Source organism: Hyla sarda, chromosome 5, assembly GCF_029499605.1.
Source record: "Hyla sarda isolate aHylSar1 chromosome 5, aHylSar1.hap1, whole genome shotgun sequence".
Taxonomy (NCBI): domain Eukaryota; kingdom Metazoa; phylum Chordata; class Amphibia; order Anura; family Hylidae; genus Hyla; species Hyla sarda.
Genome location: NC_079193.1, coordinates 75,441,700 through 75,456,348, shown reverse-complemented (window position 1 = coordinate 75,456,348; position 14,649 = coordinate 75,441,700). Strand labels below are relative to the sequence as shown.

Genomic DNA, 14,649 nt, shown 5'->3' with positions numbered 1-14,649 from the left:
GAGGAGAGGGGAACCATCATGGACATTGAGCAGCATCTGTCACACAGGATGGGCAGGAGTACCGAAGAACACGTGATTCTGTACTGGGTCACCACATAACATCTAAGTGCAGTATGTGTCATAGATATTCTTTTCAGTCATTAACACCATAGAGTATGATATACTATGTGACACTACAGCAGTGGTATTATACATGTCTTTTCTTTCTTTCAGCTTTTACACACAGGAGAGAGCAGCGTCAGGCTCCATCACACAGAGTCAATGTAAGAGGTAGTCAGTGTGATTAGTTGAATAACTGCTACTGATCAGCGTAGGGACTCACCTATTGTCACTGAGCTCCTTGTCTCTTAGGGCAGATATGGGAATGGGATATAGAGCTATAACAATAAACTACAAGGGTAGAGCTGAGGGGAGATTTGAGCTGTCAGGAGGGATCTCATAGGTAATGATGGTTATCCTGTAGTTCACAGGAAGTCAGGTGACACAGGAAAGATCACTTCTTGTTGCACATTATACACCATAAGTTTCTGGTTGTCAGACTGGTGGTCACATGACTTAGCTCCAGTACTGAATTTTCATGGATTCAGTGGCATTGGGATGAAACAGATAGCACTACATAAATACTGGTGGTGAAAGTACATTCTATTACTTAAATTGCTACTCTAAGTAATACTTCTGTCATGGAACAAGGGCAAATAGGCTACTCACAGTACTATAAGATTATTTTACAGTTTTATGGTATCAGTGGCCTCTGTACGATGGTGTACTGAAAGATACAGAAATATAATGTATTTTTACTCATTTTTTAAGGATTAACAGAGTACTCCAGTAGCTCTCTGGGTCATGAAACACACTTCGCTGGACCGAGACTATGACTATTTGATCTTATAAGAAATGTGAAAATTCATTGCCTGAATTTAGTTGCAGATAAGCGTATGATATGGAATCGGGGTCATAAGTTTTTCTCTTTTTTATACATGATTTAGTTTGAATCCTTGTCAAAGTGAAATGTCTTTTTTTTCACTTGAGGCTTATTGTTATATGGCCCTTCCTGAGTTTCAGTGCAACCTGATAAACCTATGAATGCCCCAGTACATTATGTTTTGGAAAAGACACCTGCATATTGTGTAAAAAGATCTGAAGTAACTCAATTCTTGAAAATGAAGTTGGGCTCCTACAAACTTGTGTGATTTCTGGGTCTGGAAATCTTATAAATGTTAAATGGAATGCCAGAAAATGTAAGTATCTTGTAAAGTGTTGCTTAAGGATCTAGAGACTTCATTGGTAATTATTCCTCAGTAATGTAAGGTAAACTGAGAACAAGCAGGGCCTGACGTCCATGGGTCAGGTGCCTTATTGTTCATTGCAGACATATTGAAGAAAAAAAAAGCTATAAATGTATCTCAAAGAAAGGGAGTCAGCACTGGGCACTGGTCACCCCTCAAGCGCTCACTCGACATGCCAATCTGGCAAAAGATCCACAGTACACAGCATTGTCAGGGTTTTAATGCCCTGAGTGTGCAACCTTTTTCAAGCATATTAACCAAGTTACAAGTGCATCAATATATACATAGTTTACAAATGATTGGTCAGAAAACATGTGCAAAGCAAAACAATAATGACACAGTGCCTTCCATTGTACCTTATAGGTTAAGAGGAGGTTCCATTCTGCCTCCATAGTATTAGTATGTCACAAATCATAATACAGTGATATCTACCATGGATTCACTTTCAATTATAACAATAAATACCCTCCCCCCATGACGATGAAGACTTCACATCCCCTTACCATATGACCAATTACTCTCTGTATTCTTCTATACACCTCTACTAGGCATAATACCAACTCATGACCAGTTAGATTGCAAATAAACAGTGTGCGCCTGTGCCCAACCTACCATGTCTTTAGTGCTACTGTCACGATGCCGGCTGGCAGGTAGTGGATCCTCTGTGCCAGAGAGGGATTGGCGTGGACCGTGCTAGAGGATCGGTTCTAAGTCACTACTGGTTTTCACCAGAGCCCGCCGCAAAGCGGGATGGTCTTGCTGCGGCGGTAGTGACCAGGTCGTATCCCCTAGCAACGGCTCAACCTCTCTGGCTGCTGAAGATAGGCGCGGTACAAGGGAGTAGACAGAAGCAAGGTCGGACGTAGCAGAAGGTCGGGGCAGGCAGCAAGGATCGTAGTCAGGGGCAACGGCAGAAGGTCTGGAATCACAGGCAAGGAACACACAAGGAACGCTTTCACTGGCACTAGGGCAACAAGATCCGGCGAGGGAGTGAAGGGGAAGTGAGGTGATATAGGGAAGTGCACAGGTGTAAACACTAATTGGAACCACTGCACCAATCAGCGGTGCAGTGGCCCTTTAAATCGCAAAGACCCGGCGCGCGCGCGCCCTAGGGAGCGGGGCCGCGCGCGCCGGGACAGAACTGACGGGGAGCGAGTAAGGTACGGGAGCCGGGGTGCGCATCGCGAGCGGGCGCTACCCGCATCGCGAATCGCATCCCGGCCGGAGGTGGTAACGCAGCGCCCCGGGTCCGTGGAACCGACCGGGGCGCTGCAGTGAGGGAAGTGTAGCGAGCGCTCCGGGGAGGAGCGGGGACCCGGAGCGCTCGGCGTAACAGTACCCCCCCCCTTGGGTCTCCCCCTCTTCTTGGGGCCTGAGAACCTGAGGATCAGACTTTTGTCCAGGATATTGTCCTCAGGTTCCCAGGACCTCTCTTCTGGACCACAACCCTCCCAATCCACTAAAAAAAAAGTTCTTCCCCTGACCTTTTTAGAGGCCAAAATCTCTTTGACAGAGAAGATGTCCGAGGAGCCGGAAACAGGAGTGGGAGGAACAGATTTAGGAGAAAAACGGTTGAGGATGAGAGGTTTAAGAAGAGAGACGTGAAAGGCATTAGGGATACGAAGAGAAGGAGGAAGAAGAAGTTTGTAAGAGACAGGATTAATTTGACACAAAACTTTAAAAGGACCAAGATAGCGTGGTCCCAACTTATAGCTCGGGACACGGAAACGGACATATTTAGCGGAGAGCCATACCTTGTCTCCAGGGGAAAAAATGGGAGGAGCTCTTCTCTTCTTATCTGCGAATCTCTTCATGCGAGAAGAAGCCTGTAAGAGAGAATTTTGGGTCTCTTTCCATATGGTGGAAAGATCACGAGAAATTTCATCCACAGCGGGCAGACCAGAGGGCAAGGGGGTAGGGAGGGGGGGAAGAGGGTGACGGCCGTACACCACGAAAAACGGAGATTTGGAGGAAGATTCAGAGATTCTGAAATTATACGAGAATTCGGCCCAAGGTAGAAGATCTGCCCAGTCATCCTGGCGGGAGGAAACAAAATGTCGTAAATAGTCACCCAAGATCTGGTTAATTCTCTCTACTTGTCCATTGGATTGAGGATGGTATGCAGAAGAAAAATTTAATTTAATCTTGAGTTGTTTACAGAGAGCCCTCCAGAATTTAGACACAAATTGGACGCCTCTATCCGAGACGATCTGTGTAGGCAACCCGTGAAGACGAAAAATGTGTACAAAAAATTGTTTAGCCAACTGAGGCGCTGAAGGAAGACCAGGAAGAGGGATGAAATGTGCCATTTTGGAGAATCGATCAACGACCACCCAAATAACAGTGTTGCCATGGGATGGGGGTAAGTCAGTAATAAAATCCATACCAATCAGAGACCAAGGTTGTTCGGGGACAGGTAGAGGATGAAGAAAACCAGCGGGCTTCTGGCGAGGAGTCTTATCCCGGGCACAGATAGTGCAGGCTCGCACAAAGTCCACCACATCAGTCTCTAGAGTCGGCCACCAATAGAAGCGAGAGATGAGTTGCACAGATTTCTTGATGCCCGCATGACCTGCGAGATGGGAGGAGTGACCCCATTTGAGGATCCCAAGGCGTTGGCGTGGAGAAACAAAGGTCTTTCCTGGAGGAGTTTGCCTGATGGAGGCTGGAGAAGTGGAAATCAGGCAGTCAGGAGGAATGATGTGTTGAGGAGAGAGTTCAATTTCAGAGGCATCTGAGGAACGAGAGAGAGCATCGGCCCTAATGTTTTTATCAGCAGGCCGAAAGTGAATTTCAAAATTAAATCGGGCAAAGAACAGAGACCACCTGGCCTGACGAGGATTCAGCCGTTGGGCAGACTGGAGGTAGGAGAGGTTCTTGTGATCGGTGTAAATAATAACTGGAAATCTTGATCCCTCCAGCAGATGCCTCCATTCCTCAAGTGCTAATTTAATGGCTAGAAGCTCTCGATCCCCGATGGAGTAGTTCCTCTCCGCCGGAGAGAAGGTCCTGGAAAAAAAAACCACAAGTAACAGCATGCCCGGAAGAGTTTTTTTGTAGAAGGACAGCTCCAGCTCCCACTGAGGAGGCATCAACCTCCAATAGGAAGGGTTTAGATGGGTCAGGTCTGGAGAGCACGGGAGCCGAAGAAAAGGCAGACTTGAGTCGTTTAAAGGCGTCTTCCGCTTGAGGAGGCCAAGACTTGGGATCGGCATTTTTTTTTTGTTAAAGCCACAATAGGAGCCACAATGGTAGAAAAATGTGGAATAAATTGCCTGTAATAATTGGCGAACCCCAAAAAACGTTGGATGGCACGGAGTCCGGAGGGGCGTGGCCAATCTAAGACGGCAGAGAGTTTATCTGGGTCCATTTGTAGTCCCTGGCCAGAGACCAAGTATCCTAGAAAAGGAAGAGATTGGCATTCAAACAGACATTTCTCTATTTTGGCATAGAGTTGATTATCACGAAGTCTCTGAAGAACCATACGGACATGCTGGCGGTGTTCTTCAAGATTGGCAGAAAAAATCAGGATATCGTCCAGATATACAACAACACAGGAGTATAGTAGATCACGAAAAATTTCATTAACAAAGTCTTGGAAGACGGCAGGGGCGTTGCATAGACCAAAGGGCATGACCAGATACTCAAAGTGTCCATCTCTGGTGTTAAATGCCGTTTTCCATTCATCCCCCTCTCTGATGCGGATGAGATTATAAGCACCTCTTAAGTCCAGTTTGGTAAAAATATGGGCACCTTGGAGACGATCAAAGAGTTCAGAGATGAGGGGTAGGGGGTAGCGGTTCTTAACCGTGATTTTATTAAGACCGCGGTAGTCAATGCAAGGACGTAGAGAGCCATCTTTTTTGGACACAAAGAAAAATCCGGCTCCGGCAGGAGAGGAGGATTTACGGATAAAGCCCTTTTTTAAATTTTCTTGGACGTATTCAGACATGGCAAGAGTCTCTGGGACGGACAGAGGATAGATTCTGCCCCGGGGTGGAGTAGTGCCCGGGAGGAGGTCAATGGGACAATCATAAGGCCTGTGAGGAGGTAGAGTCTCAGCTTGTTTTTTGCAAAAAACGTCCGCAAAGTCCATATAGGCCTTAGGGAGACCGGTTACATGAGGAAGCACAGGGACACGGCAAGGTTTACTGGGAACCGGTTTTAAGCAGTCCTTGGAACAAGAGGGCCCCCAACTCTTGATCTCCCCAGTGGACCAATCCAGGATTGGGGAATGGAGTTGAAGCCAGGGAAGTCCAAGAAGGATTTCAGAAGTGCAATTGGGGAGGACCAACAGTTCAATCCTCTCGTGATGAGATCCGATGCACATTAGAAGGGGCTCCGTGCGGAAACGTATAGTACAGTCCAATCTTTCATTGTTTACACAATTGATGTAGAGGGGTCTGGCGAGACTGGTCACCGGGATGTTGAACCTGTTGACGAGAGAGGCTAAGATGAAATTTCCTGCAGATCCAGAGTCCAAGAAGGCCACAGCAGAGAAGGAGAAGGCAGAGGCAGACATCCGCACAGGCACAGTAAGACGTGGAGAAGCAGAGTAGACATCAAGGACTGTCTCACCCTTGTGCGGAGTCAGCGGACGTCTTTCCAGGCGGGGAGGACGGATAGGACAATCCCTCAGGAAGTGTTCGGTACTAGCACAGTACAGGCAGAGATTCTCCATGCGGCGTCGTGTCCTCTCTTGGGGTGTCAGGCGAGACCGGTCGACCTGCATAGCCTCCACGGCGGGAGGCACAGGAACAGATTGCAGGGGACCAGAGGAGAGAGGAGCCGGGGAGAAGAAACGCCTCGTGCGAACAGAGTCCATATCCTGGCGGAGCTCCTGACGCCGTTCGGAAAAACGCATGTCAATGCGAGTGGCAAGATGGATGAGTTCATGTAGGTTAGCAGGGATTTCTCGTGCGGCCAGAACATCTTTAATGTTGCTGGATAGGCCTTTTTTAAAGGTCGCGCAGAGTGCCTCATTATTCCAGGACAATTCTGAAGCAAGGGTACGGAACTGTACGGCATACTCGCCAACGGAAGAATTACCCTGGACCAGGTTCAACAGGGCAGTCTCAGCAGAAGAGGCTCGGGCAGGTTCCTCAAAGACACTTCGAATCTCCGAGAAGAAGGAGTGTACAGAGGCAGTGACGGGGTCATTGCGGTCCCAGAGCGGTGTGGCCCAAGCCAGGGCTTTTCCAGACAGCAGGCTGACTACGAAAGCCACCTTAGACCTTTCAGTGGGGAACTGGTCCGACATCATCTCCAAGTGTAATGAACATTGGGAAAGAAAGCCACGGCAAAACTTAGAGTCCCCATCAAATTTATCCGGCAAGGATAGTCGTATTCCAGAAGCGGCCACTCGCTGCGGAGGAGGTACAGGAGCTGGCGGAGGAGATGATTGCTGGAGCTGTGGTAGTAACTGTTGTAGCATAACAGTCAGTTGAGACAGCTGTTGGCCTTGTTGCGCAATCTGTTGTGACTGCTGGGCGACCACCGTGGTGAGGTCAGCGACAACTGGCAGAGGAACTTCAGCGGGATCCATGGCCGGATCTACTGTCACGATGCCGGCTGGCAGGTAGTGGATCCTCTGTGCCAGAGAGGGATTGGCGTGGACCGTGCTAGAGGATCGGTTCTAAGTCACTACTGGTTTTCACCAGAGCCCGCCGCAAAGCGGGATGGTCTTGCTGCGGCGGTAGTGACCAGGTCGTATCCCCTAGCAACGGCTCAACCTCTCTGGCTGCTGAAGATAGGCGCGGTACAAGGGAGTAGACAGAAGCAAGGTCGGACGTAGCAGAAGGTCGGGGCAGGCAGCAAGGATCGTAGTCAGGGGCAACGGCAGAAGGTCTGGAATCACAGGCAAGGAACACACAAGGAACGCTTTCACTGGCACTAGGGCAACAAGATCCGGCGAGGGAGTGAAGGGGAAGTGAGGTGATATAGGGAAGTGCACAGGTGTAAACACTAATTGGAACCACTGCACCAATCAGCGGTGCAGTGGCCCTTTAAATCGCAAAGACCCGGCGCGCGCGCGCCCTAGGGAGCGGGGCCGCGCGCGCCGGGACAGAACTGACGGGGAGCGAGTAAGGTACGGGAGCCGGGGTGCGCATCGCGAGCGGGCGCTACCCGCATCGCGAATCGCATCCCGGCCGGAGGTGGTAACGCAGCGCCCCGGGTCCGTGGAACCGACCGGGGCGCTGCAGTGAGGGAAGTGTAGCGAGCGCTCCGGGGAGGAGCGGGGACCCGGAGCGCTCGGCGTAACAGCTACCCTATATCAGCATGGACCAATCTACACCCTTAACCTTATGTGGTAAAGAATGTCCAGTGTGCATGCGCAGACAAGATGTGCACATGCAGAAAACCTCTAGTAAACTGCACATGAGCAGAAAAGACTGCCAACGCACCACAAATCCAAAGCTGTTTTACTAGGTCATCAAGCCAATATCTGAACCAACATAGATATGAAGTGCAGGATGATGCAACAAAGTTAGTTAGCTGAGAACAGGGTAGAGTAGAGATATTTGTGACCAGGTCAAGCTGTGTATGGTCCATGCAATATATGTGTATGGTCCATGGAATATATGTGTATGGTTCATGGTGTCCATGGTTACTTTAAAATATAAGTGGCTAAAGGGTTTACCAGTAAAAAACTATTGATGGCCTATCTTTAAGATAGGCCATTAATATATGATTGGTGACATGCTGAGACCCAGAACCCACTGTTGATGATCGGCCCATATTAAAGTAGATGAAGACTGATTTGCAGTGACCAAGCACAGCACAATAAATGGCCTTCTGCTTCATTGCGTAGTTCAGTGCCACCATTCTTTCAAAGAGCTGATCATCTGCAGAGGATGCTGGGTCTCATCATCTCACCGATCATATACTGATGATTTATTCTGAGAATATTCCATTGATACATTTTTACCAGAGAACCTACTTAAACTGGTAATGTTAAACTCTAAATGTTGGGAGCAATAAATTCCAAAGAATGCATGCAGCATGGAAGAGGTTCTTCAAGCAGGAGTAAGACGATAATAAGGTAATTATGTAGGATTGCTGGTCAATGGCTGACCAAAGGGCACAAGTGGGTTGGTCGATGAAGATAGATGACAAATGTGAAGATGTGTGATGATTCAGGATTGTGGATGGTTAAGAAGAGTAGTAGACCAGAGTTCGGAATCAAGTTCTACAAGTAATCAAGTAATTACTGTGGTTTTTGGTGGTAGGAAGATGCAGGAATTTCATTTTTGGAGGATTTGGAGGATACACAACTATATATATATATATATATATATATATATATATATATATATATATGTAAATTCAGGGCTGGTGCTGATAAGGATGACCATTATGATTTTGATTACTGATCAATATATATATATATATATATATATATATATATATACATAGATATAAATATAGATATTAAAAATAAATATATGCTAATATGCTGCAGAAAAACATTATTTTCCTTATGAGACATTTCAGCTTGCTAACTTGCTGACCAAGAAGATGAAGACCTTGGAACGAGGCCAGAAGAAGTAAGATAAGAGGCTAAAACTTGGAAGACAAAATATTTGAAGAGACATAGACTGTGTAGAAGGGCAGAGATATATATGGAATTTCCCAGTATGAGAGTGAGAGGGCAGCATAAGTGAACTTTGGCCAAGAGAGAAATGGATGCTTAAATATGCTAATATATACACAGACGCAATACTCAAATAACCGATCAAAATATAACATGATGATTTTGACGTGATAACTAACCTCCCCTTTTTGTCAAATGTAAAAACCAATGTACTTCTGTGTAATAAACAGAACTCCTTTGGGCAGCTCCTTAGCCAGTATGCTGAGGACATATTATACCAACATTCTGTCTGGTGTGTATTCCTTTTGCCGGCACTCAGCAGTATACAGTAGCAGTCACGCACATTTTAAGGCCTAACCAGCAGCCATCCTTGACAGTGCATGGATTTTTGCCACCCTATGCAAAAGCTAATTTTGCTGCCCCTTGACCTCACCTATTGGCTTCACCCTTTGACATGCCCCACCTTACTACTGAGGTCACACACTGTAACAAAATGCCTCCTTATGTAAGCACCTTACTACAGGGGTGACACACTGTAACAAACCCCCTCCTTATGTAATCACCTTACTATTGGGGTGACACACTGTAACCAACCTCTTTCTTGTGTAATCTCCTTACTACTGGGGTGACACACTGTAACAAACCTCTTCCTCATGTAATCTCCTTACTACTGGGGTGACACACTGTAACAAACCCCATCCTCGTGTAATCACCTTACTGCTGGGGTGACACACTGTAAAAAAACCCTATTCATGCAATCACCTTACTACTGGTGTGACACACTGTAACAAACCCCTCCTTGTGTAATCACCTTACTACTGGTGTGACACACTGTAACAAACCTCCTCCTCATGTAATCTCCTTACTACTGGGGTGACACACTGTAACAACCCTCCTCCTCATGTAATCTGCTTACTACTGGGATGACACACTGTAACAAACCTCCTCCTCATGTAATCACTTACTACTGGGGTGACACACTGTAACAACCCTCCTCCTCATGTAATCTGCTTACTACTGGGATGACACACTGTAGCAATTTAATTACCTCATTACTGGGTTGACACACTGTAAAAAAAAAACTTCTGCTAAATGTAATTACCTTACTCTTTGGGTGACACACTGTAACAACCTTCCTACTCATGTAATTACCTTACTACTGGGGTGACACACTGTAAAAAACCCACTCCTCATGTAATTTCCTTACTACAGGGGTGACACACTGTAACAAACCTCCTATTCATGTAATTTCCTTATTACTAGGGTGACACAAGGTAACAGCTTACTCCTTGTGTAATCTTATTATTTCTGGGGTGACACACTGTAACAGACCCCCTCCTCATGTAATTACCATACTACTGGGGTGACACACTGTAACAAAGATACATAACAGTGCACTTACACATGCTGTAAGAATCCACACACAAGCCCCCATCAGCTTTCAGCAGTGCCATCATAGTCCTCTGTAGCGCGAGCGGTGGTGGAGAGGAGGAGACGGAGTACTGATGTCATGAGGCAGAGGACATCAGCGATCTTGTCTGTCTGCCTCTTAGGAGCGCATTGCCGCTGAAAACAGTACTTCTCCAAGACAGATAGATGTGATCACTCAGGAGCAGAGGGGCGTTGGGGCAGATATATGGCGTGCAATGTCAAAATACTGGACGGACCTGACCTGCCTTTCTGCCTCGGAGGTGGGGCTGCGCTGCAGAATGCAGATTATTATGTTGCCACGAGGGGCGCTGCTGGCTGGGCCTGTGCTTCAGATAAGCTGGCTACTAACTTTCTTGCAGTGGGCAGAGCGGTGCCCCCATAAAGAGGACGCACTAGGCAGAACCGGCCCTGTGTGGATCTATCACACGTGAAGCCAACATTATACAGATATTCTGAACCTCAGCTCCATTTGCAACCACAGTGTACAGTTCTATGAGAAAACGAGGACAGATTGTAGATAACTCATGGTGACCTGAAGTTTTTGACAACAAATGAATTGACTGCCCTGGCAAATTCCAGTAGATATTTTATAATATAGGAACAAATTGGGTACAAAGGGAAAGGATGTACTGGTGCCAGCTGGTATAGTAGCCCAGGTTGATGGCCCAAAATATACCAGTAGCTTTATTCCATCACCACGTCCAATGTAGTCTTTCCCAAGCAGGTAGCTAAAAGAAAGATCATTTACATTAGGCATCTAGAGTTATCTATTATCTATATAAATGTATACTTATTTACACCTGAAAAAAAATTATTGAAAAGAGGGGAAAGAAGAAAATATAATACTTACTTTACTTTAATAATTTACTTTAAAATTTAATGGTAAATAAAGACAATAGTATGAAAATGGTGACAGGTGCTCTATATTGATTTGACACATATGTTGCAATATGGTCACTCTGTAGCCTCACAGCCAAAACTCAATTGATACTTTTACCAACAAATGGATACCTGGAACAAATGACTGTCATTTTATCTTCAGAACGACCAATTTCACATAACAAACATTATAAAGATAACAAATTCCATTATAGAAAGCAGTACAAGTTAGTAACCATTGTCTAACTAACATTTTAAAAGGAGTGCATCAACAGAAAATGACCTATTGTTTATCTCAAGTTATATGGTAAACATTTTTTAGATATTACTGGTAATGTTTTTCCTAATTTTCCATTTCGCTATCTATATTTTATAATAATCTTGAAATGTTGCAGTTTTCATTTTGGCCACTAGGTCTACAACTAAGCTGAGACTTTCTGTTCTTTAGGGATTATTTCCCAGTAATGCCTTTCTTCTAAGCACAGATAGGGGTTCAGTGAAAGTGGACACCAGTATATAGATAACACTGGACCCACCACCATTCACAACAGAGCTTAGAATGTAGAATGACCTTCTAAAAGGTCACAGAGAGTGGCCAGTGATATCTACAATCAATTCATCTGAATGAGGCAGATCCTGTCTATGTCCATGGATCCTGCAGTAAAGCATACTACTAAATGCTGTTAAAAACAACTCAGGCAAGATGGCTGCCCTCATAATAACATACCAAAAAAATTACAATCAGTAAATAGAAACAATAAAAAAAACATGTTCCAGTATCTGCCTCTAATAAAGGGGAAAAAAATTCTAAGCAATGAATTCCCTTTAAAACTATAATATATATAATGCGAGAAATAATTAATCGAAATTCCATCCCTCTTTTTTTAACAATCTGTTTTTAAAAAATTACAAAAAGCGCTAACAAGATGCCTATCTGTTGATTTCTATTCAAATAAGTGATTTTTGGAAATGTCCTCTAAAGGTTAAAATATTTTTGCAAATAATTCTTTAAAGTGGAAAAAAATACCCTGAAAGTGTTGGCAAAAAAGGCACATCTTAGAAAATATGTGAACGTAAAAGAAAATAAATAAATAAATCAAGTCTAACATAGGAACAGAGAACAAACAGCTCATATTTTTATTGTATTGTTATTCTCCCGCAGCATAGTGGAAAAGCACATTTCTATTTGTGTTGTCTAAAAGCTTATTATTAATAGCAATTGTTTAGCTTTTCACAGTCATGCAGAATTTATCTTACAGGGGGGGAAGTGTGTGAAAAAAAAAAAAGTACCCCGTCTTTGAAATCATCCTTTATGCCATATAGTTAAATGATCTGAATGGATTTCTCTTTTTTTATTTCAGAATTGAGATGAGTCTGCTTCTTTTAATATACCTTTAGAAATATTTTATTTCTTCATGATGACAGAAGCACTCACTGACAACTATTAATACATTATAAACACCCCATCAGAGTTATATAAAAACATGTCAGTTTTAAAGGGAACATCTTTGACAGCAAATTTTCTGATTGTGAAACAGCTGTGCCTCCAGTACAATGCATTAAGTAGTTTATTCCTTTTAGATAGTTAAATTGTGCATGAAATGTTGCTGGCGCAAGGGCTCCAAATCTGGCCTGATTAGCGAACATCTGTTACATTGGAAAAATTCATGTCTCCCCTAATTAGCTGTCAGCCTGATGTACATCAGCCGTGATGGTGCCGGATCCGCTGCTGTTTAAGTCAAACAGGTTTCTCTCCTATCCCATCACCTGCCCTTAAATCTCTTATTCTTCTATGTCGCTGTAATTAGAGATGGCTGGAAATACAATAGGGCAAAGTTATGGTCAGTTTTTTTCTTTAGTTTTTTCATCCCATCTGTGCATTCTTTTTTTTTTTTATTTTTTTTATTTGCCATCACATCCAAGTAACAGTCTTGATAACAGATCCGTCTGATAATCCTTTAATCCGCGCTCTCACGTTTACAGACTTCCGTAACTCTGGAATTGGCACTTAGTGATCGAAAAGGAAATCTATCTGCGGCTAAACATGCTGTCTGGTTTTAGGAAAGGACACGGCGTTGCTAAATATAAGGGGAGGCATCGGGACGCAGTCACATCGAGTGACACTATTATCTTGTATTGACAGAGATGTCACCGCTGATCAATGAGCGAATGTACTTCTTGGAATTATGCAAGTGGAAGTAGCTCTGGAGAAGAGTGAATTTTTTTGACGAAAAGGACAACACAGGAGATGGATGTAAAATATTGCTTTTTTATTGTAAATTCCAAAAACAAGGTGATCAGTTTCCATTTTAGGTTAATTGATGGAGGTATGTAACCAATATAGCAGTTTACTGTGTTTCATACTGGTTACTCTTCATCAGTGCAATGTAATAATGAAACTGTATGAAGTATCTAGTAAATAACTAGTAAGGTAACACAAAAGTAATTACAATAACCTGTAATTCTTTCATACAACTCTGCTATAATTTTAACCCCTAGAGGACACAGTGTGTAAATATACATACTGGAGCTCTGGTACTTGGTGCACCATGATGTTCATTTATGTTATGCAAATGAAATGGCGATCCCATCTATGTCTGTCATTAACCCTTCAGATGCCGGGATCAGTGCTGCTCATGGCATCTAAAACAGTTGTGGGGCTTTGGAGACACTCAACAGACCACCCACAGCCTGATTGCAGGGTTTCCGATGAGTCAAGATGGTGGCCGAAGGTCTCGGGGGATCTTCTTGTATTGTCTGTTTTGAGGCCAGCAATACAAGTAGATCATCGATATTACCGATCAGTGCTATGCCATTGCATAACACTGAACAGTAATAGAAATCGAAAGACTATTATAAAGACTATTATAAAATATGGGAATTGAATAGTAAAACAATGTTTTCAAAAACATAAATAAGCCCCACCTCTGAAGAAATTTAAATTGCCCCTTTTTTCCCATAAAAAAAAATAAATAAATATAGAAAGAAATAAACATTGGTATGAACAGGTGTGGAAATGTCAAAACTCTTAAAATATTATATTAATGATCCCATACGGTATATGGCATCAGAAAATGTAAGAAAGTCCAAAATAGCATATTTTTGATCAAATCACAGAAAGAATTTAATAAAAAGTGACAAAAAAGATCACATATTTGCAAATGTGGTACTGATTAAAGCTACAGTTCATGGTGCAAAAAATTTGCCCTTATACAAAAAAGTTTGACTGTTTTAGGAAGCAGTAAAATAATAGAAAAGTTATGTAAGCACGGGTATCATTTTAATCGCACTGACCCACAGAAAAAAAGATTGTCAGTTTTAGCTTAAAGGAGATCTGTAGTGCTCTGAACTGTATCCCCTATCCGAAGGATAGGGGAGAAGTTTTAGATTGCGGGGGGTCAGAGCACTGGGGTCCCCGCATGATCTCCTGTATGGGGCCGCGGCAATGTACAGGAAAGG

At 43.9% G+C, this 14,649-nt stretch overlaps 1 long non-coding RNA gene across 1 annotated transcript in view; it reads left to right on the top strand.

Annotated features, from left to right (window-relative positions):
• Positions 1-213: 213 nt before the first annotated feature.
• The window catches only part of LOC130272541 (uncharacterized), a 40,175-nt gene continuing 25,739 nt past the window's right edge, over positions 214-14,649 (top strand). Inside the window, exon 1 of the long non-coding RNA XR_008843605.1 lies at positions 214-263. This is a non-coding gene — a long non-coding RNA (uncharacterized LOC130272541). The remainder of the gene's footprint in view (positions 264-14,649) is intronic.